The 24,637-nt window shown below is 49.5% G+C and overlaps 1 protein-coding gene and 1 long non-coding RNA gene across 2 annotated transcripts in view; one reads left to right on the top strand and one right to left on the bottom strand.

The window, feature by feature from the left end:
- CALD1 (caldesmon 1) overlaps nucleotides 1-24,637 on the bottom strand; it is a 118,757-nt gene that overhangs the window by 65,234 nt on the left and 28,886 nt on the right.
- On the top strand, nucleotides 602-6,530 carry LOC114814524. The gene is made up of 2 exons (XR_003762313.1): nucleotides 602-818; nucleotides 5,904-6,530. It is a non-coding gene; the product is annotated as an uncharacterized LOC114814524 (long non-coding RNA).

The following is a 24,637-nucleotide window of genomic DNA, read 5'->3' as shown; positions in this document are numbered from 1 at the left end:
ATTGGGAGAGTACAGTGCAGCAGTAAACAGGCACATCCCCTACCCACAACGAGCTTACAGTCTAGAAGGGGGAAATCAATCGATCGTGTTTATTGAGCACTTATGGGTTTCCCCAGCACTTAGTACAGTGCTCTGTACACTGTAAGAACTCAAACACAACCGACTGACTACAATATAACAGAGTAGAGGTGCTCCCAGCCCACAACGAGCTCATCGTCTAGATAGGGAGCCAGACATTAATATCGATTAATTCCAGATATGGATAGAAGCAATGAGGGAGGGATGAACTGTACGTTCCAAGCGTTTAGTACAGTGCTCTGCACACAGTAAGCGCTCAATAAATACTGTTGAATTGAATTGAATGAATAAAGGGAGCAAATCCAAGTGCCACCTGGGTCCAGAGCTCTCTCACTGAGCCGGAACAAGGGGAGCCTGATCTGTGCAGGGTGGTTTAGTGGAAGGAGCTGGGAGTCAGGGGACCTGGGTTGTAATCCCAGCTCGGCCACTTTCCTGGTGTGTGGCCTTGGGCAAGTCACTTCACTTTTCTGCACCTCAGTCTCGAATACCTGTACTCTCTCCCTTAGACTGTGAGCCCCACGTAGGACAGGGACCGTGTCAGACCCGACGGTACGGTAACTAGCCCAGGGCTCAGCCCAGTGCTTGGCACACAGTAAGCGGTTAACAGATACCACTGTTATCATTAGTGCTTTGGGTGGATCTCGGCTGTGGTGGGAGCCGGCGTGGGAGACGTCATCTGAGAGCGGCAGGCCCTCCCCACCCCCGCCTTCGCTGGAGGACTGAACCTCTCGCCTCGACAGGTAAGAATGATCACCCCATGGGAGGTTCTCTCCGTAAGAGAGAGGAAACTCTGAGGCCTGAGACTCTTCCGAGCTAACGAGCATTTTGTTCTCATCGGGCAAAGAGCAGAGGTGAACACCGGAGAGGACGGAGCCCCCTGCCCGAGGAACTCCGCTCCCCTGAGCCCAGGTTGGGTGGTTTCCCTCATTTCCATCCTGCAGGGCTGCCGCTCTGTTCCCTCCCGAAGCGGGGGGTGGATGCTTGGGTCGGAATACTAAGAGACGTGGCCCGGTGGATAGAGCACGGGCCTGGGAGGCAGAAGGACCTGGGTTCTAATCCCAGCTCTGCCACGTCTGCAGTGTGACTTTGGGCAAGTCACTTCTCTGCACCTCAGTTACCTCATCTGTAAAATGGGAATTAAGTCCCATGTGGGACAGGGACTGTGTCTACCCTATCTAGCTTTCATCTGCCCCAGTGGCACAAAGTACTTAACAAATACCATTTAAAAGTATATATATATATGTTTACACACACACATACACATATATATATATATACATAAACACACATATATATATACGTATACACACACATACACGGGTATTACCTCAACTATTATTTAGTATTACGTGATTGGGATGGCTCTATTCTTGGTGGCTCAAAGGAGTCTGAGCTCTGTAAAAAGAAACCATGAAAGACACAGTCTCTGCCTTCAAGAGCTCGAAATAACTCGAACCCGACATGATGATGATGATATTCATTAAACGCTTACTTACCCAGCAATGTAGCCTGTATCTTTCCCAGCGCTTAGTAAACACCTTTCCAACAGTCATCACATTACACCCTCCCAACAGCTCTGTGTCGTTGGGAGGGGTATAATATTATCATCCATTTTCTGGATAAGGAAATTTGGGCCCAGAGCGGTTAAGTGACTTGCCCAAGGTCACCCTGCGGGCCAGGTGCAGAGCTGCGATTGGAATTGAGGTGTCCCGACCTCCCAGCCTCAGGTTTTGTTCCATGAGACCATACTGCATCTCACTGACTTTCTGGTCCACCAGATGAGAAAGATTTCCAAAACTCCACTCAGACACCGGGATGCTCTGGAGAGAGGTAGGGATGGGAGAAAGACACTTCCCAGCATCTATGCAAACAGACTTCTAGCCTCATTCTTCTTGGTCCCCTCCCAGCTTTCCTGCCCCATCAACTGGTTACCTCAATTTCAACGGAATGGTGTACCCTCAGGAGTGGGAGACTATGGGCCCCCCAGTTCTTTTCCTTTGAGGGGCCCATGTAGGATATTCTGAGGCCCATCCTGTCTCTGACTTTTTCAAGTGCCACTGCCCTTGGGCTTTTGGTGGTCCTCTCAAGTCACGTGATTGTTCAGACGATAATAAAGAGAGGCAATCGATAGAGGGCCTGAAGTCGAGGGAGCAATGACCTATGGAAATACGAAAGCGCTGGCTCCAATGGCCGATTCCCACGGCTCGCAAGCGGCGCCAGTGCCCATGGGATTCCGGGAGGGGAACGTAAGTCGGAGCCCAGAGATTCCCCCTGGAGAAATGTCCCAGGTTCAGGCGAGAGTCCAGATGACATCTCTCCCCTAGGCGGGGCACCGGAGGGAGGGGCTGGTGGGCTTCGCCCGCTCAGGGTGGCCGATGGACTCTCGATGCCTAAAGCTGGCACCTGGCAACCTCGGTGGGAGGCCAGCTGCCACCTCGAAATGCAAAGAGCAGGAAACTCTGGAGTTTTGAAATCCGGACAACACCACTTCACTGCCTTCTTGGCCTGTCCTGGGTCCAGGCACTGAAGATGCCCTTGCCCCCTTTTGGTCATTTTTCCCACCAGTTGGTTCTTGTCAAGAAGACCGAGGTTGGGTCCTACAATAGCTGGGAGGTATCCGTCTGTCACCCACAGGGCTGTGACTCGAGAGAAGGAGTGGGGAAGCCAACGGAGGTTAAAATCTTACCCAGCAGAGGCCGAAAATGTTATCTATGCTGCTGGATCCATTCCCGGAGGCCCCACGGGTGAGGGCCCGGAGATCTCATGGAAATCTGGGCATTCATCATCCCCCAAACAGGTTTCTGGGACAGAGCCACCACAAACAAGCCCATTTGTTGATCTATAAAGTTTCGCTTCTTCCTCCCGCCTCCCCCACTCTGTCCCCTCCCCCGACCCAACCCATGAAATTTCCCACAAAGCACAAGAGCGTTGCAAAACAGTGCAAAGAGGGATAATATTTTTCCTGGCTTCAGGACCCAGTTGTGAGGGCCTGGGTCCTGACTCTCCCTCCAGCACATCTGTACGGCGCATCTCTGCTGTACGACCGGCCATGGAAAGATGGGAAGGAGGCCTCTCCGTAACCGCTACTTAACCGGACCACAGACGCCCCGGCTCCTCCGATAGAGGTCATCTTTGGACAATCCCATAAAGAGGATGATCGGAAGAGCGACCGTGATGGGTCTCTCTGTGCCGGATGTGTTCAACGTGACTTGCTCCCGTCCGCCGTGGAGTGGGAGACCCGACGGTCTGAAATATGCTTCCCTCTGTGGGTTCACATGGTAGAGAAAAGAACCTCTTCCCTGAGAAGCCAAAGGGCAGGCAATCCGTTTTGTGTGTGATCCACAGAGGGGAAGCGAGGGCCAGTGGCTAGAGAAGGACCTGGGTCCTAATCCCTGCTCCTGCATTTGTCTATCGTGTGACTTGGGGCAAGTCACTTCACTGGGCCTCAGTTACCTCAAGTGTAAAATGGGGATTAAGACTGTAAGCTCTACGTGGGACTGATCACCTTGAATCTACCTCAGTGCTTAGAACAGAGCCTGGTGCATAATAAGCACTTACTAATACCATTTTTAAAAAAGGGAGGAGGGGACCAAGTTATACGCAGATAACCCGAAGTTGAGGGAGCTGCTTGAGTCCACTTGAGTGAATCGTCATGGGCTGAAGGAATTAGTTCAACCTACGGTATTGTTTATGGTATTTGTGAAGCGCTTCCTATGTGTCAAACACTGTTCTAAGCACTGGGGTAGGCATACGTTTATCAGGTTGGACACAGTCCCTGTCTCACGTGAGATTCATAGTCTAAGTAAGAGGAAGGAAGATTTAATTCCCATTTTACAATTGAGGCAACAGGCACAGAGAAGGTAAGAGACTTGCTCAAGGTCACACAGCCAGCAGTTAGCAGAGCTGGGAATAGAACGCAGCTAATCCCAGGCCCGTGCTCTTTCCACTAAGCAATACTGCTCCTTTGTATAGAGCGCTGTACTAAGCACTCGGGAGAGTACCATGGAGAGGAGTATAGTACAGCCACAAACCTAAGCTCCCTAACTGCCACAACAGACCCAACATCTACCCCAGAGCAGTGGAACTGTGAGGTGAGAATTCGCTGTTCTGGGCAACGTTCTAACCCCCTACCAGTCACTGGGCAAAGGGAGACCAGAGAAGAGTTGGAATAGTTCAGTGCAAACAATCACCCATCACAACAAAAACAGAACCAATCCAGGTAGTGCTCGGACATTCCCTTTTAACTACCGGCGTCTGCCCAGTGCTTGCTCAAAGTGGCAATCAGTTACGTTTATCGAGCACTTACTGTCTGCAGAGCACGGTACTAAGCGCTTGGGAGAGTACAATCTGAGTTGGTAGACACGTTCCCTGCTTGCAGTGAGCTTGCAGTCTAGAGGACGTCATGTAACCGCTCTGGGTCTCAGTTTCCTCATCTGCAAAATGGAGTGTTAATGTTGGTTCTCCCTCCTACCTAGACCGTGAGCCTCATATGGGTCAGGGACTATGTCCAACCTGTCTTGTGTCTACCTCAGTGCTTATTACCATGTTTGGCACATTATAAGTGCCTAACAAATACACATTATTATTATTATTACTACTACTGGTAATAATAATAATGAGTCCCCCCGAAACTTGTCTCTGCTCATTTATCTCTTGATTCTTTTCTTCTCTTAATCCCCCCCGCCATCTCATTCCTTCAGTGCGTGGAACACCTACACACACACGCACACAATTTTCAGTCCCTTTCACTAAAAGTTACAGAGAACCAAGGCCCGCACAAGAAAACAAATCGGGCTTCCTGGTTCAGAACCCTCCCCTTGCCCAACACGCAAATGCAGCTCCAAGTTTCCCTTAGTTAGGGGGCAGAGAGGTCTAGTGATCTGGGAATGAGGAAATTTAGGATTTTATCTCTGCTCATCTTCCATCGTGCAGTCAAACCCTAACCTCCCTGTGCCCTTTATAAACTTGGCATGGGGAATGGATAAGGATGCAGATGGGAGTGAGAGAAACACGCCAAGCATTTTAAGCTCCTTGGAAGAGAAGGGAGAGCTCCACAAGGAAGAAGTTTGAATTCAGATGCTCAATTTCTTCTGAACAGGGACCCATTTTGCACTCGGAACACCCCTCCCCCCCCAACACACACACACTCCCCCCAGACCCACCCTCCAACTGCCTTCCATTGCACGTGAAGACCCTCAGAAGCAGATACGTGCATAACCGGGGACAGTTTACATTGGAGGAAAAAGCACTTGTCCTCCTGGAATAGGATATTCTATGTCTACATCGAGTATGTGGCCCTGCTCTTGTTTTTCAGATTTTGCGAGTCACTGAGGGGTTTTGGAATGGCTGCTACTCTGTCAGCGGGGTCCCTGCCGCCCTACCCAATCGGGACCCTCCCGGGCCAAAAGCAGTTTCAGCTTAGTTCATTGTTTTCAAAGCAAAACTGGGACTCGGGTCCAAATTTTGTCTCCTTCCATTTAATTCCACATACCACACAGGCCGCTGCCCTCTGGTCATCGTTACAAAATGAATTAAAGCCAGACGCTCAATCGCTTTCTTTCCACTCCATGCTCTTCCACTCTTTAACCCCCCAAAGCTGACAGTCAATGCAGACATAGAAAGACCAGAATGGGTGGAGACAAGCTGTTCTTGGACTTCTCTCCTGTGGGGTAGATGATACCCATTTCCTCATATAAACTTTAAGCTCATTATGGGCATAATTCTGTTTATTGTGCTCCCCCAAGTGCTTAGTACAGTGCTCTGTGCATAGCAAATGTTCAATAAATACTATTGATTGATTGATGGATTCTCTTTCTTCCTTTTAGTGGTTCTCTTATCTCGATGGAGCTCCTTCTCATAGGAAGCGCCGGGCCATCCTGAACTGGTGTTATTTCGCTGGACAGCTACCTCGGCTGTTTGCCGGAGCCACTGCCTGACCCGGAATAATTTGGAGAAAGAGGCTGGACTGGAGAAGGCTCCTCTAAACCTCTGAAAAGCGGTGACCTGTGCATTCCTAGACAAATCCCCAAAGTATTCTGAAAACCGGAGCCGGACTTGACGATCCTAGGTTCAGAAAAAGACCGGCTTTTCCTGAGTCCTAATCACTTCCTTTCTCCTCAAACTCGGCCGGCTCTGAACTTTCCCCATGCCTCTCCCTTAGACTGATAAACTTGTTCCTATCCCAGAGTTCAGAACGGTGCTTGACACACAGTAAGTGCTTAAGAAATACCACTAAAAAATACAATCTACCTGCGAAGTCTATTTCCATGCAGACTAGGTCAATGTTAACACAGCTATGGATCTTCCTGGATTTCAAAGTTAACTGGGAGCAGTGTCCAGACTGAGAATTTCTTTGGCAAGATGACTCATGAAAATACGGGTCTGAATACTCTCCCAAGTACTTAGTACAGTGCTTTGCACACAGTGCGTGCTCAATAAATATGTTGAATGAACACCGATCCTCCGTCTCTGCTGGTGGGGTTCCTGATCCAGGGGAGGTGTTATTCTAGGGAGGCCAAAGCTACCTCCAAAGACATCATAAATCTGCATTCACAATTGTAGAGCCATAGAAATGCATCAGGGTAAGCCTAGGGAAGAACTCCCATTCTGCCTTACTCCACCTTATTCAGACCCTGGTGAGAGAACCAACCAGGTCTGCCTGTCACCACCGCCCTTAAATAAAAAAGTCAGAGAAACTGGAGAGGGTCCAGAGAAGAGAAACACAAATGATCAAAGGGTTGGAAAATAGGTTCAATGAGGAAAAGCTAAAGAAGTTGGGGTTGTTTAGTCTGGAAAAGAGAGAGTTGAGAAGCATCTTAATAACTGCTTCCATGATCAGGAAGGAGTTTTCATGGATAAAATCCCCACCAGCTCTTCTCCATGTCCGCCGAGGGCTGGGAACAAAGCAACGGGCTTAATAAAGCAGGAAGGGTTTAAGTTAGACATTCAGAAGAACTTCCCAGAGGTCAGGCTGATAAAACACTGGAGTGGGCTAGGAGGGGAGGCTGGGAACTTCGTAAGAAACAATGAATGTGTCTAATTCCCACCAGTGTATCCTCTCCCAGTGCTTAACACGGTGCTCCACACCCAGTAAGAGCTTAATAAATACTATAGCTATTATTTCTGTGGAGTCTCCCACTCTGCAACTTTAAAGAAAGGACAGGGAACCATCTATCTGGGACATTTCGGTGGCTCACCCTCTCAGAGACTGGGGGCTGGACCAGATGACCCTCCAGTTTTTGGATTCCGTGAGGCTATGTGAGACCCCGTGACGCCTAGGCCACCACCAAGAAGAGGCTTCAGGGCATTCTTGCTGAACTGCGAGAGATGGGCACGATGTTAGCCGCCAGACCCCCGTGGTCTCTCGTTTTGGGATCCATTGTCTCCCTCGGCCTCTCCGCGCAGTGCCCAGACATGGGAACTGAAGACCCATTGGATCGCTAGAAAACCCAGATGGAAGCTGGAAGCCTGGCAAAAACGGGTGTTCGCTGGAAGTTTCCGAATAATACGTGTTTATTTTCTCAGCTGGTCAGGCGGCGGGGCCCCGTAGAAAAAAGCACAGGGCTGGGAGTCAGGACACCCAGCCAGGTTCTCCTCCCAGCTCGGCCACTCTCTTGCTGAGAAACCTGGGGCAAGACACTTGACCTGTCTGGGCCTCAGTTTCCTCATCTGCAAAAAGGGGATAAGATACTGGCCTCTCCCTACCCCTTAATAAATACCATTCAATAAATGCCATAATTACTATAATTATCCACCAGGGTTATTTTCCCAGCTGGGGACAGTTCTGTTGCCATGTCTTTGAAAATAATGAGCGTTTTCCTGACAGATTTTGCGAGTGAAAAGAGCTCATGGCTGGCACTGGAGTAGGGTTTTCGGCTCCATCCTAATGGGTGAGGAGATTCAAGGGAAGGAGGAGGGGCCACTAACGAATTCTGACAGCCATTTACCCAGCCCATAAAGTACCATAAAGCAACGGGGTCATAAGGACACACTCGCGGAGGTTCTTCGCGGAACCCGGCAGAACCTTCGTAGCTGCTCCGCCACCGGTGTCACCCGACACCGGGGTCCCCGTGGACGCAGGCATTGCTTTCAAATCAGGGGTCTTGGTGCCTGGAAGTGAGGGCCCCCACAGGATCTCTGCCCTTAAGGAGCTTATAGTCATGTCTACTAACTTTACTGTACTCTGCAGAGCAGTCTCAGGGCCCTGGAAAGGTCCTCTAGACCGTAAGCTCGTTGTGGGCAGAGAATGTATCTGTTGATTGTTGCACTGTTCTCTCCTTAGTACTTAGTAGAGTTCTCTGCACACAGTAAGCGCTCAGTAAATAGGACTGAATGAAGCTGGGGAGAACCGGGCCCCTTCCCTACATCTAACCGCCACGCAGACGTACATCACGAACTATTTGCCTCTGCTATCAGGACCAGGATTGCCTTTCAGCACTCATTTCTGAGAGCAGGCTAGAAACCCCAAGTCACATCAGAAACAGAAAATGCCGTAAAAGACACTAAAGCACGGGGATCACCCTAGAACTTCTGAGGGAGGAAAAGGCAGAATGGCCACGGTGCAGGTGCCCTGTTTCTCAAATCTACATCATCCTGATCCGGGCCCTCACACTCCAAATTACCCAGCTCTCTAACACAAGCTGATTCTGTCCACCCTCGATATTTCTGGATATTTCATCTGCAGGAAAACTTTACAACTGAAAAAGGATACAGATGTTCCCAGTATTTTTGCATCTGGGCTGAGAAGAAATGCCAGTCCTGTGGAAAAGTCCTGCCTCCAATTTATTTTTTTCTTTTTCCCTGGAGAGCACTGAGACTAAAGCAGACACCCATCCATCTCACAGGGTTTTAGGCCCAGGTCCTTCCTGCAGGACCCTAACCCTCCAACATTCCCCCCTTCTCCAAAAAGAGGCTCTTTTTGGACTTCGTGATTCTCCTAGTTCCTTCGGTGATTGGGGCTGAGACGGGAGAAGCAGCTCAAGGCCTCTACTTCCTCACTTATTAGCGGAGAGCAATTCAGTCAGATTTCCGGTCGGCTCCAACCCACAGCAAAAAAACAAATTCAGCGTCTCGCATGGGAGAGGACAAACCCCATCTGGCAAGCTCTTTACATTTGCAGGCTTCAGAAAGACAACAAAGGAGAAAATAAATGAAAAGCTATTTTTATAAAGCCGCTGATGACTCGTGCCAATCTTTAAAGCGGTTGATCTGAGATATCGATTTAGCTCCCGAGGACTGGTTACAGGGCAGAGGGGGCTGGAGGAATCTGAGACTCTCCTGGGCATTTCAGAATTCCCGGCCCTTCTAGGCTAATGTCAGATTTACTTTCCTGCAAACTTCCTTCCCATTGCAACAGAAAATTCTACTCTGGCTGTCCGATGTAAAGCTGCCCTTCCTTCTGTGGGACTCTCTAGTGAGTTCGTCCTGAGTGACTTTGAACACTGACAACTTCTCTTAGGCTTGACAGCTTCGCTTACGAACTTCTCTTACGGGATCTCACCCCAACTGTCAGAAAAAGCACAGGCCTGGGAATCGGGAGTCCTGGGGTCTAAAGCCGGCTCTGCCACTTGCCTGCTGCGGAACCTCAGGCAAGTCACTTAATCTCTCTGTTCATCAGCTTCCTCACCTGTAAATAGGCTTTCAATACCTTAGACGGTGAAACCTGGGTGAAACAGGGACTGTTTCACTTAGCACAGTGAAACAGTGCTTAGCACAGATTAATCACATTTTAGGAATATTTTTTGGGTCAACAAGAGAGCACTGAAACAACCTCCCGATATCCTGAAACAGGAGGGTTCCAGATGACCTTCTTGACTCCAAATTATTCAGTGCCCAATTTTTTTAATGGTATTTGTTTAGTGCTTACTATGTGCCAGGCACTGTACTAAGCGCTGGGGTAGTTACACGTCCCACAAGGGGCTAACAGTCTTAATTCCTATTTTACAGATGAGGTAACTGAGGCACAGAGACGTTAAGTGACTTGCCCAAGGTCACACAGCAGACAGGTGGCAGAGCTGGGATTAGAACTCAGTTCCTTCTCACTCCTAGGCCTGGGCTCTATCCACTAGGCCACTCTGCGTCTCTGAATCTTAGCAGAACCCTTCCAATTAGTTAATCAATCTCTCAGTGATATTTGTTGAGTGTGTATTGTGTGAACAGCACTGTACTAAAGCACTGGGGAAGGCACAAGGGAATTAGTAGTCCTGATTCCCGCATCTAATGGCGGAGTCAATAAAATGAATGACAGATGAAATGAAGTAATACGAATATAAAAGTTCGAACACAAAGTGCTGGGTGGAGCGGGGAGAGACATGAACACACTCGGGTACCCGGGGCTCGGCTGGTATGGAAGTCCTGATTTGGCAGTAGTGTGGATAGAAGCTGGGGAGATCAAAAATGAATCAGAGAAGACGTCCTGGAGGAGGTGTGATTTCCAATCTCCCGGCTCCCACCCTCCTCCTTCCAGGTCTGGAGGATGGCACAGCGCTCTCTCTGGATCGGGGAGGAAAGAGAACTTCCTTCTTGCCCTACCCTGGTTCTCCCGACAACATGTGGACGGAAAAGGACTGAAAAGCTAATGAAGCAGCCCACGTGTTTAGAACCTAAGAAACCTACTCAAATTTCCTGAAAATTTCGATAGCATACCGCTATCTCATTCAGGTAATTCACAAGTCTTAACTCCGATAAAAGCTCTGATGGAGGGGTGGGTTGGAACTAATGCCAGCAATGCCGCTTGTCTGTGGCATGACCTTGGGCAAGTCGCTTAACTTCTCTGGGACTCAGTTACCTCATCTATAAAACGGGGACTAAGACCGTGAGCCCCACATGGGACATGAAACGTGTCCAACCCGACTAGCTTGTAGCTGCCCCAGTGCTTAGTACAGTGCCTGGCACACAGGAAGTGCTTAACAAATGCCATTTTTTGAAATAAAGACCATTTTCTCCCCCTCTGTTGGCTGGTCCAGTTACAGAATGAGTGAAGGCCAGGCCCGGATGCCAGGCCAACTGACCCCCTCCAAGTCCCCCAGTGGCTCTGATTGTACAAACGGGACCCGAGGCCCGTTCCAAAGGGGAGCAGGGAATGGCGAGGGTCTGCTTTCTGCCAGCGGGGCCGGGGAAACGGGGGAAGGATTCACTTAACGTCCCATGATTCAGCATGCCTCAATCCCTCTTCTCTTCTGGCTCAGAAGTGCGTTCGTTTCCCGCCCGGCTCCCGGCTCCGTGGAGTTGGGAGCTTTCAGTTGGTGGACCGGGGTTCTAATTCCGGCTCCACCACTTGCCTGCTGTGTGACCTTGGGTGAGGCATTTAACTCTGCTGAGCCTCAGTGTCCTCATCTGTAAAATGGGGATTCACCACCCGTTCTTCCTCTTTCTCGGACTGTGAGTCCCATGAGGGCCGGGGACTCTGTCCTGGTTGTCGTGTATTACCCCCGGTGCCTGCCATTTTGTAAGTACTTCCCAAACGCTACCATTATTTTCCTGCATCAGTTAACCAATCAGTGGTATTTGCTGAGCACCCGCTACATGCCGAGTACTGTACTAAGCATTTGGGAGAGCACAATACAAGCTGCGGGCCCAGACAGGAGGAGGGGCTCGTTCGGTAACCCTGTCTCTAGCGGCAGCTTGGGACGTCATCTTCTACGCATTTCCAGGGTCCGAGGATTATGAAGAACTATGGGAGGGCCAAAGCTCAAAGGTGGAAATAGCTGGATAGGGACCTCAGAACCGCTTCGCCGGGATCCCAGATCTTCCCGAGAAAGCAAGGGCAGCCTGGCAGACCGGCAGTGGGGACCCAGACTGGAAAATGAGGATGGTAGAAGAATTTATTAGCCTAAACAACGGGCAGGGCTAAAAATACCACCCCACCAGTCGCTGGTGCTCTTCATGGGGCTGGGCAGTCCCCTATGGAGATTCTTATTCCAACAAAGGCACTGTATGTGAGCTTTGGGTCTGTTGGAAAAAGACTCATTAAAATGGAAAATAAACCAGCCCTGTTTAATCTCATCGATAACGAGACAGTCTAAACACTGCTCTCCCGGCCTCTGATCTCTGTTGAATCAGGCTCAGCGGAGAACTGTATAACCAAAACCCCCTAACTCCCCAGATATTCCTCTCTGGTTGGGAGAAACTGCCCTCCCCGGGTAGAGACTAAAGGTCGATCACCAGGAGGAGAAATGGTGGGGAGGGGAGAGACAGAGAACTCAGGGCCGAGTTAGTTTTCTCCGTTGCCTGGACGGTCGGAAGGGGAAGGAGGGTTCGTGTGGGGGAAGAAAGTGGGGTCCGGCTAGGTTTTGGGGGCAGGCCCAGTCCCCCGAAAGCCACTACACCGCCACTCTTGGGCTGCTTGCTGCCACAACTCAGATAACATGTCCCATAAGCCCAGGGAGTGGAGGTAGATGGGGGGCTGATGGACTGAGCGGGCCTCGGACAGTGGTCAAGGACCTGAGACTCACAGGAAAGGCCTTGGTGAGGTGCAGGACCACAAAACAGCAGTGTGCAACCCTGAAAGAGCAGGAAGGACACTAATAATAATGTTATTTATCAGTTGCTTACTATGAGCTAAGCACTCTTCTGAGCCCTGGAGGAGCTGTAGATAATCTGCTCAGATACATTTCCTGTCCCACATGGGGATTACAGTCATTTCTATAGCCAATAGACCACACACCCCCATCTTCAGAGCCCGTCTAAAATCACATCTCCTCCGGAAAGCCTGCCTTGACTAACCTCTCACTTCCCCACCTCCATTCTTCTTCCCTTCTGCGTCACCCGTGCTCTTAGGTCAGTACCCCTGAAGCGCCTTGATAACTCAACCCATCCTCTGCCCCAGAGCATTTCGGTCCTCGACTTTATACTCCGATGTCTCCTCGCTCTGTCATTTATTTTAATATCTGCCTCCCCTTGTAGACTGGAGCTCTCTGTGGACAAGGATAGTGTCTACCCAGGCTATTGTACTGTACTCTTCCAAGCCCTTAATTCAGTGACCTGCACACGGTAACGCTAGCTAATGGATTGAGAAAGGCGTAGGCCACGTTCATGCCACAAGAACACCCAGGTGGCTACTGCCCCTGCAGTTTCTGGCCCTTCACTATCTCCTCAGGCTCAGGTTAGACCCGCCTCATTTTTTTTTTTTTGGTATGTTTTCCTGGCATTTGTTAGGCACTTATTATGTGCTGCGCGCTGTGCTAAGGGCCAGGGGAGATACAAGCAGATCGTGTTAGGCACAGTCCACGTCCCACATGGGCTCACGGTATGAATCCCCATTTTACACATGAGGTAACTGAGGCAAGAAAAGTGAAGCGACTTGCCCAAGGTCAGACAGCAGACAAGTTGGGGAGCCGGCACTAGAACCGAGGTCCGGCTGACTCCCAGGCCCATGCTCTATCCACGAGGCCATACTGCTTCCCTCTGGCCGGAGGGTTCCCGGTAACGAGCGTCCGCCCTCCTCAGGCTTGCTGATGTCCAAGACAGCAGTAATAATAATACTAATGATAGTAATAGATTGCAGCATTTGTTCAGGGTTTACTCTGCCAAGCACTCTACCAAGCTCAGATGTAGATATAATACCACCAGGTTGCACAGAGTCCCTTTCCCATACGAGGGAGGGGGCCCAGGGATCTTATCCCCAGTTTACAAATGGAAACTGAGGCCCAGAAAAGGGAAGTGACTCACCCAAGGCCACACAGCAGACACGTGGTAAAATCGAGATGAGAACCTCGGATTTCTGAGTCCCATTCCTGGGCTCTCTCCACTAGGAACAGACTTGGCGTCTTTTCATTCTCACGCTGGACCCTTCCCCTAAATCCAGGCTTCTTCCCTTTAAGGAGCTTCAAGCTCTCCCTCCCAGCCCTCCCCCTCCTTTGAAAAACATCAGGAAAGAAAGAGAACGCTGAAGATTCAGGACCATATATTCATTCGTTCGCAAAATGGCTCCACTCCGTAACCTCTATTTTTAAATCCACGGGTGGCCAACCGGGCCCCACTTCGGGACGGTCACGTTTTCCAGGCGAAACTCTAGGCCCAGGGATTTGGTGGTAGGGTGGCACACTAGCATATACGGTATTTTGGTCGTTAATCTACCTGAGAGCTGTCAGGGGGAGAGGCAGTACCGGAGAAGCACATTTTTCTCCGACGGTTAAAGGTTTTTAGAAAATATTTTACTCGACTTCAACTCGCCCGCGGCGGAGGGGCTGGACCCAACTTGTCCATTCATCTTTCTTCTATAAACAGCGAGGGCCAGGCTTTCCTGGTACTCCTCCACTTGCCTGTCTCTGCGTGCCAGCCTGTCAACAGGTTTTTAGAGTTCATTAAACAGCCAGGAAACTCAGATCGGGATCTCTCTTGTGAGAAGAAGCCGGGTGAACAAGGTGCGGGGAGACGAGGGAATGCTCCCTTTTTTCCCCAAGCAAATCCTTCTCCAACTATTATGTGAATGATCTCCCCTCCTCTCCCCCCGCCCCCCAAACACTGGGGACAAAATACGTTCATCGGAGCATCACAGACCCTTTCCCACGTGGGGGAGGGGGCACAAGGATCTTGTCTCCATTTTATAGATGAGCGAACTGAAGCCCAGAGGAAGGGAAGTGACTTGTCCAAGGTCACAAAGCGGCAAGCAGATCCTCTAACTCTCAGGCCCTTGCTTTTTTCCACTAGGCTACGTGACTGGAACTACCATTTTCCACTCCAGCTTTGATGTTACAGCGTTCACCCTGCATAGTGGTGGCTGTCCTTGAGTTATACAGCAGAAGCAAGGAGGCGATCTATTAGCCTGTAAGCTCCTCATGGGTAGGGACTGCACCGTTAACTTTCATGGTACCCTCCCAGGCACTTCCTATGATGCTCTAAGGATTACTGAATAAAGTTCAAACCGCTCCCTTTTCCCTCACATCGATCCTACTTCTGGGGCATCTACTTCCCAAAATGCATGGCTCTGGGTCCTTCTTCACAGACATTTTAAGCTACGTCAATTTCTGCGCATAGCTATACACTATAAATTACTTATTGATATAATCAACCGTCTCCCCCTTAAGACTTTAAGCTCATTGTGTACCGATTCTGTGATATTGTACTCTCCCAAATGCTTAGTAAAGTGTTCTGCACACAGTAAGCAATCAATAAAATCCCTCGATGAAGATGTAGTGAGGAGCGTCATGGATTAGTGGAAAGAGCATTTGTCTGGGAACCAGAGGACCTGGATTCTAATCCTGCCTCGGCCTACTGGGGGAATCATGGGAAAGTGACCACATCTCTGGGCTTCAGTTTCCTCATATGTAAAATGGAGATTCGATTCAATAATAATAATAATAATGATGATGTTGGTATCTGTTAAGCGCTTACTATGTGCAGAGCACCGTTCTAAGCGCTGGGGTAGACACAGGGGAATCGGGTTGTCCCTCGTGGGGCTCACAATCTTAATCCCCATTTTACAGATGAGGTAACTGAGGCACAGAGAAGCTAAGTGACTCGCCCACAGTCGCACAGCTGACGAGTGGCAGAGCTGGGATTCGAACCCATGACCTCTGACTCCAAAGCCCATGCTCTTTCCACTGAGCCACGTTACTTATCCCCCCTCCTACTTAGTCTGTGACGGGGACTGTATCCAACCTGATTATCTTGTATCTACCCCGTCGTTTTGTAAAGTAAGTGCTTAGCAAATACCATTACTATTATTATTCAGTAAACCTACCTCCTCCTTCCCTTGCCCCTCCCTGACTGGGGGGACCAGTTAACAAGGATCAATTTTTAAGGATGTCGGCCTGATCTTCAGAACAGGGACTCCATCTCCTCTCACCGTATGTGCCTTTCTGGCCTCAAGGAGGCCTGCAGGATCAGCTTACTTAAATAATGACTGTAGTATTGGTTATGTGCCAAGCACTGTACTAAGCATTGGGTAGATGCAAGATAATCAGATCCCCCCCTAGGGCTCACATTCTAAATAGGAGGGAAAATAGGTATTGAATCCCCATTTTGCAGTTGAGGGAACTGAGGCACGGTGAGGTTAAGTGACTTGCTCAAGGTCACTCCACAGGTGAGTGGCAGATTAGAACCCAGGTCTTCAGAGGCTCTTTTCCTTATGGCTAATTGAAATTTCCACTTGACTTGGTCAGAAAGTAGACCTAACAAGCTACTCTGGGGCCAAAAGGCGCTGGCAAAAGAGACTTGCAGGAGACCACGGGACCACGACCTAAAAGAAATCAGGTGGGCCCTAAGGAAGGCCTGGCAGCCGACGTAATGCAAAGCAGGCAATCGGCCTCCAGAAGAACACAATAAATTGCAGTCTAAGTGCTTATTATGTGCCCAACACTGTACTAAGTGCTGGATTAGACACAAGATTATCAGGATGGACTCAATCCCTATCCCACATAGGGCTCACAATCTAAAAGGGTGGGAAAACTGGTATTGAATCTTCATAGTACAGATGTGGAAATTGAGGCCCAGAGAAGTGAAGAGATTTGCCCAAGGTCACCCAGGAGACGAGTGGCAGAACCAGGATTAGAAGCCGGATCTTCTGGCTCTCACGTCCTCGCTTTTTCCATTAGGCCCCGTTGCTTCTCTTCCTATTCTTTTACCCCGTGGTAAGATCTGCATCTCCTCTCAGTCGCACCTCTAATGCCTCTCTTCTAAACCTCTAATGCCTAATGCAGCCGCCTTGCACATCCCGAGGGATGCCTCACCGCAGGGAAGGTCTGGGAGCCTCACATCCTTATCTGTGTCTCTGACCTTCAGTGGAATACCGAGTGCGCAAGTCTGACCATAAAAGGAAGCCGCGTACACTGTTTAGAAAAGGCAAGCGTCCTCCCCTTTCCGGCGATCCTGCTGCCTTACTAAGACACTCAAGTAATAGTAAGAGAATCTTTGGAATACCCTCGATCCCGGGGACCCAAAGAAACGGGCAGCCGGAATATGAAATTTCTGAGACCTGTGGGCAGTTCCAACTGCCTGAGGAGAGGCTTAAAATCGTGCCCTGGTTGCCGGTGCCCAAATTTACAGTCGACACTGCCCGCTTTGGAGGGCACGGAAGCCTCAAATGTCAAACCCTCAAATGCCCAGGCAGCCTTCCCCACAAGAGGTCCCCCGGCTCTTGTCCATCGTGTTCATCTGCTTATCCGGGGGAAGAGGGCCGACTCCAGCGGCCAGTTGGGAGAAGCCGTCTCCTTTATGCTTCTGCCTGGGAACCTGGGAACTGGCAGCCGTCCCACCCGCTGCGGGGGCGTGGGGAACACTGGAGGGAAAAGCTGCAGGCCGGGGGGGGGGGTGGATGAGGGCGAGTCGGAGCCTGCGTACCTGGGAGCTGTTGAGAGGGGGCTACGGTGACACCCTAGCGGCTCCGGACGGTCCCGGAGACTCGGCCCCCTGTGAGCGCCCCGGGACCCTGAATCTCAGCGAGGCTACGGCAAGACCCCAGGGAATCTGGTTCCCTGTCTGGCACGGATCCCTGCAGGTGTGCTGACCACACTCAGGATTGCCTGTGTACCCCCTCACATTAGAAGCAGGATGGCCTAGTGGAACTAGGATGGGCCTGAGAGTCAGCGTTCATGGGTTCTAATCCCGGCTCTGCCACTTGTCGGCTGTGTGACTGTGGGCGAGTCACTTAACTTCTCTGTGCCTCAGTTGCCTCATCTGTAAAATGGGGATAAAGACTGTGAGCCCCATGTAGGGCAACCTGATTACCCTGTATCTACCCCATTGCTTAGAACAGTGCTTGGCGCATAGTAAGAGATTAACAAACACCATCAATATTATTATTATTAATTATTAGAGGGGGGCCGAGGGCAGGCCCTGGAGGATGCCAGAAACAGGCTCTTTCTGACTTCTCCCCTCCCTATTCATTCGATCAATCGTATTTAATGATGATAATGATAATAATGTTGGTATTTGTTAAGCGCTTACTACGTGCAGAGCACTGTCCTAAGCGCTGGGGTAGACAGAGGGGAATCAGGTTGTCCCATGTGGGGCTCACAGTCTTAATCCCCATTTTACGGATGAGGTAACCGAGGCACCGAGAAGTTAAGTGACTTGCCCAAAGTCACACAGCCGACAAGTGGCCGAGCCGGGATTCGAACCCATGACCGCTGACTCCAAAGCCCGTGCTCTTTCCACTGAGCCACGCTGCTTCTCGAGTGCTTGCCCTGTGCAAAGCATTGTACTAAACACTTGGGAGAGTACAATATGACAACAAACGGACACATTCCTTCCCACCATGAACTCACTCCCTAATTCCTAGCAGCCCGCTCTTGCTACAGCAGGGGCTGGTGAGTGGGTGGGATAAACCCTTTTGCTCTCTCTCCAAACCCTCCAACCTCCCCAAATCACGGCTCAAACGAGAAAGGGTTGCAAGGATCTTTAAAAGTCTGATCGTGATTACGGCACGTATTAAGTGCACACCGTGTGCTAGGCCCTGGGGTAGATTGAAGGTCTTGAGATGAGACGCAGTCCCTGTCCCTCACGGGACTTGCAGTCTAATTCCTCCCCCATTTTACAGATGTGGAACAGGAGACTAAGAGAGGTTGGGGACCTTGGGTTGGAGAAGCAGCATGGCTCAGTGGAAAGAGCATGGGCTTTGGAGTCAGGGCTCATGAGTTCGAATCCCAGCTCTGCCACTTGTCGGCTGTGTGACTGTGGGCGAGTCACTTAACTTCTCTGTGCCTCAGTTCCCTCATCTGTAAAATGGGGATCAAGACTGTGAGCCCCACGTGGGACAACCTGACTCCCCTATGTCTACCCCAGCGCTTAGAACAGTGCTCGGCACATAGTAAGCGCTTAACAAATACCAACGTTATTAAGTCACTTCACTTCTCTGTGCCTCAGTGATTTCATCTGTGAAACGGAGATTAAGACTGTGAGCACTACGTGGGACAGGTACTATGTCCCACCTGTTTACTCTGTATCTACCCCAGCACTTAGTACAGTGCCTGGCACATGGTAAGTGCTTAACAAATATGACGATTATTATTATTATAACTATCCTCCCTCCCTCTTAGTCCATGTGGGACAAGGACTCCATCAGGCACGATTACCTTGAATCTATTCCAGCACTTAATACAGAGTTTGGCACATAGTAAGCACTTACCAGGTACCACAATTATTATTATGAATACAAGCTTACAAGAGAAGCAGCGTGGCTCAGTGGAAAGAGCCCGGGTTTTGGAGTCAGAGGTCATGAGTTCAAATCCCGGCTCTGCCACTTGCCAGCTGTGTGACTATGGGCAAGTCGCTTCACTTCTCTGTGCCTCAGTTACCTCATCTGTAAAATGGGGATGAGGTCTGTGAGCCCCACGTGGGACAACCTGATTCCCCTGTGTCTACCCCAGCGCTTAGAACAGTGCTCTGCACATAGTAAGCGCTTAACAAATACCATTATGAATCACTGTTATGAATAATTATTAATAATTAGCAATTATTGCAAAATGACTTGCCCAAGATCTCCCACAGCAGGCCAGTGGCAGAGCTGGAATTAGAAATGGGGTATCCCGAATCCTTGTAAACCCGGACACCACAGTCTCCACAACTGGCAAGCTGCAGAAGGAGGCAGCTGGAGCCACAGCAGAGGAAGGTTGGTGGTTTAAAATTCAATCGAAGTTTTTGTACGAGCGCGTACTATGTGCAGAGAACTCTAATAAGCCCTTGGAAGATTATAATATAACAAACAGACAGGTCACTTCACTTCTCTGTGCCTCAGTTACCTCATCTGTAAAATGGAGATTAACTGTGAGCCTCCCGTGGGACAACCTCATTACCCTGTATCTCCCCCAGCGCTTAGAACGGGGCTCGGCACATAGTAAGCGCTTCGCAAATACATTCTCTGCCCACAAAATACTGGTCATGAAGGTTCCCGGCACTATAGCAGTACCAGACGGGGGACTGACAAGCCGATGACCAGACTGTCCGGTATAAAACCGGACAAATAACCGCCCTCGGTTTGCTCTCAGGTGCGCGGGCCTGAACGGCAGGGTGGCCTAGGGGAAAGAGCACAGGCCTGGGTGTCGGGAGACCCAACTTCTAATCCTGGCTCTGCGACTCTTCCCTGCTTTGTGATCTTGGAGAGGGCACTTAACCTCTCTGGGCCTCAGTTTCCTCCTCTGTAAAATGGGGATTAAGTACCTGTTTCTCTCCCACCCAGACCGTGAGCTCAATATGAGGGAGGGGCTTGTGTCTGACCTGGCTGAACTGTAATCTACCCCACTTCTTAGTACAGTTCTTGGAACATAATAAGCACCTAAATACCACGACAATAATTATAATATACATTAGTATATAATTATTATCAAGTGCGTGATGAAATTTCCTTGTGTTGTGTGCAGGAGTGGGGAAACACATTTTCTCTCCTCTCTGTGGTAGTTATCCCTATCTGGGGACTTGGAATAGGCTGCTCTCTCCCTACGCAGGGGTGAGAACCAGACTCATTACAAACAGCTGCCAAAGTTGCAAGCAGAGTGGGAATCCGCAGCATTTGATTTCCAAATCCTTGACTTGTACGTCTGATTTGGATCCAAGCCTCCTCAAAGACGTTAATCGCATTTCTCATCCTGTGAATGAAATCTAGTAAGTGGGAAATGGGCGAAATAATGTACAGCTTGCTTTTCAGCCCAGGGAGAAAATGAACCGACTGTGATTTCAATCTGCACTTAGAGCTACTCACATCTCACCCCGCCTGCTGAAGCAAGAGCAGGGTAAACGTAACAAGGCATTTTGGAGCTCGTTTTTGGAGTTACTTACCAGGGTGGTAAACCCTGGGATCTTCAGATCTGTACTGGGCTTATAGCATCAGAATTACAGAGGTTTTTCTAAGCTTCCACAATATATGGGTCAAATCCCCCCAGGGAGCTCTGGATGGTGTCTGACAAGGCGGAAAGTCAGGTGGAGAGAAAAAGGGGTGGGGTGGTGGTATTTGTTAAGCGCTTACTATCTACCAGGCACTTTATTAAGTGCAGGGGTAGATACAAGTTTAACAGGTTGGACACTGTCCCTGTTCCACACGGGGCTCACGGTCTCAATCCCCATTTTACAGATAAGGTAACTGAGGCATAGAGAAGTGAGGTGACCTGTCCAACTGGCTGGGATTAGAACCCATGACCTTCTGACTCCCAGGCCCGTGCTCTGTCCGCTACACCGTGCTGTCCGAGTAGGCGTGTGCACGCTCCCTATCCACCAGTGAAGTCAAATATATTCCACATCTCTATGCTAGAAAGGATTTCTGAAGACACCTAATCCATTTTCCTGCCTCCAGACCATTCCAGAAGAACAGGGACCCGTCAGGTTCTGAAAAATATGAACATCTACAAAGCCGGTATCTTCCACCCTGTTACTTGTACATCCATTCCCAAACCCACAAGACTTGTGCTCAGCTGTTTCTGATTCCCCGACGAGGAAATTTCAGGTAGTATCCTTAGAGGAAAGAAAAAAAAAATGTAATCTTTAAGCAGCGATCACAGGAGACACAATTGCTACGCTAGAAATAATTTCTTTTGAAAATCACGTCAAGGCTTGTGGAAACAGCAGTTTGGAATGAAAGCCTTGCTGAACCATAACTCAGGTTTGCTACAATGCTATTAAAACACAGAAAAGAGAAATTTTCGCCGTGAAGCTCTGGGAATGGACCCCATACGTGCCCAGAGGATGTTTTCTCTCAAATCTGCCTGCTATTCCAAGGGAATCGAGGGTTTCATTTCAAATTTCCAATCATCAAGAAGTTTCAGAGGACCATAAAATGTATGAAAGATGACAACAGCTACAGTATTTCCTTCTATTTATTTATGTCTACGAGACTCTGAATCTGATAACAACAGCCCGACAATGGGGGTCTTTCTTCGGCTTGGGAGGGGGCCGCTCGTGATGGGTGTGGAGAGCTTGCTCTGGGAAGGGAACGAGTGCGTGTCTCGAGGAGTGAGAAATGTTTGTTATGAAAGCTGACCCAAGACCAGGCAAAATATGCCGCGGCTCAGCTTTCCTTATGGATATAAATCTCGCTCCAGGTTACTTGGAAAGGTTCATCAAAGCCCTGGAGCCTTCTGGGCAAACAGAAACCGATTTTCACCCGATCCTGGACCTCGTTTCACGTAAACATGGATTTTCTTTCCAGCTCGGACAAGGCAAAGCGCAGCGGCTGCCGGGTTTCGCGACGCACGGTGTGGCCTGGTAGGTAGAGTCCAGGTCGTCAGGCCACCCGGGTTCTAATCCTCGATCGGCTACTTCCCTGCTCTGGGATCTTAGGTAAATCGCTTCACTACTCTGTGCCTCGGTGTCCTCCTTTGTAAATGGTGGTAAAACACCTGGCCTCCCTCCCCCTTAGACCGTGAGCCCCATGTGGGAGGGGCTTTTTATGGCATTTGTTAAGCATTTACCAGGTGCCAAGCGCTATTCTAAGTGCTGGGGTAGGTACACGTTAATTAGGTCGGACACAGTCCCTGCCCCGCATGGGGTTCACGATCTAAGTAGGAGGGAAAACAGGTATTTAATCCTCATTTTACAGTGGAAGACACTGAGGCACGGAGAAGTGAAGTGACTCGCCAAGGTCACCCAGCAAGCAATTGGCAGAGCCGGGATTAGAACCCGGGACCCCTGACTTCCCAGGCCTGTGCCCTTTCCACTAGGCCATGCTGTTTCTCCATCATCCTGACCTAATCATCTGTAGCTACTTGAACTGTGGCACATAAAAAATGCATAACAATCACCACAGCAATAATTATTATTACTAGTTTTTCTTAGAAATGCTCCTTCCTCTCTGTTTCCATACCGCAGTCCTGGTATGCGCCCTCACTGCCTCTCCTCTGGACTCCTGTGAGGTCTTGTAAAATTTCTTACTTCCACCCTCTCTCACACCCTCATCCAGTCCTGCCTACATAGTAGCAAGATGGCTCTTCCTCTGGAGTTGTTCTGATCATGTCATCTCCCTTCTCAGAAGCCTCCCGAGGGGCCCAGAAGACACCGTAATCAAGTGGAAATCCTGACCATGGACTTAAAGATCCTTTTGTTTCATATATATCTATATCTCTCTCTCTCTATAATTCTATTTATTTATATTGATGCCAGTTTACTTGTTTGATGTCTGTCTCCCCCATTCTAGACTGTTAAACGCGGTGTGGCCAGGGATTGTCGCTCTTTATTGCAGAATTGTACTTTCCAAGTGCTTAGTACAGTGCTCTGCGCATAGGTGCTCAATAAATATGATTGAATGAATGAATTCTCTTCCCTCTCCGACTATCGGCCTTTTTGCCATACTTGTCTCGTGTTTTCACTCCATCCTTCACAACAACTCCCTAACCTCTATCTGCTATTTTCCCCATCTGCTTGCCCCTCTGCATTGATCATGAACTTAACTGGGTAGCCCTAAACACCCTGATACTCACGCCAGCCCCCAAATACTTCTGTATGTCAATTATCCTAATACTCAACTACTTCCCCTATCCCCAGACTTCGTTAATGTCGATCTCCCCCTACAGCCTGTAAGCTCCTTGGGGGGCAGGGATCACGTGTACCGACTCTGTTGTACTGGGCTTTCCCAAGCAGTTAGTACGATGCTCTGCATAGAGTAAGTGCTCAATAAATACCACTGATTGACTGAACTTGCCCTGAACCTTTATAAATGACTCTCCCCTTTCAATCTAATAATTATACTACTATTAATGGTATTTATTAAGCTCTAACTAAGCGCTAGGGTAGATATAACAGTCAGGTTGGACTCAGTCCCTGTCCCACATGGGACTTACAGTCTCTGTATATTAATGTTGGTATTTGTTAAGCGCTTACTATGTGCAGAGCACTGTTCTAAGTGCTGGGGTAGACACAGGGGAATCAGGTTGTCCCACGTGGGGCTCACAGTCTTAATCCCCATTTTACAGATGAGGTAACTGAGGCACAGAGAAGTTAAGTGACTTGCCCACAGTCACACAGCTGACAAGTGGCAGAGCTGGGATTCGAACTCATGACCCCTGACTCCAAAGCCCATGCTCTTTCCACTGAGCCACGACTGCATCTGCTTGGGATGCCTTCCCCTAACCCCCTGACTGAACCATATTCATGCTAATTCCACCCTAAACCTTCCCAAATTACTCCCTCCTGCCTTGACATTCTCCACTCACTCTACCAACCAAGGCAGTTTGAACTCCCTCTGAAAAATAGAGACATTTGGGAATTTTAGGATCGTACAATTTGCTTGTAGATCTTGAGAGTTGTCACTGGCCATCTCTCCGATTAGAATGGAAGTTTCTGGAGGGCACAGACCATGTCCCGCTCTTCGCCTCAACTCCCTTCTTTGTCTAGCTCAGGGTTCTGCCAACGGTGGGGACTTTAATGTATCCCATTGCCTGGCTTCTCTTTAAAAATGGACTGGGAAGGTGTTGGAATCTTTCAACAGAAGAATTTTTAATACCGCACATTCTTTGCATGTGGCGTCCAAGAACTCCATCCATTTGCCAAGAGATCCCAGCGATTGGGTTTTATCTGAAGAATAGCGTTTTTCCAGCCAGCTGCCACCGACTGACTATTCGGTGGGAACCGAGCCGTCCCCTCCCAAGCGGCCGTCCTGATCCTCATCTGAAAACTGACCACCAGAGAGGACTCCGAT

The sequence above is a fragment of the Ornithorhynchus anatinus genome, chromosome 10 (genome assembly GCF_004115215.2).
Source record: "Ornithorhynchus anatinus isolate Pmale09 chromosome 10, mOrnAna1.pri.v4, whole genome shotgun sequence".
In the NCBI taxonomy this organism is placed as follows: Eukaryota; Metazoa; Chordata; class Mammalia; order Monotremata; family Ornithorhynchidae; genus Ornithorhynchus; species Ornithorhynchus anatinus.
This window is presented reverse-complemented; position numbering and strand designations above follow the sequence as displayed.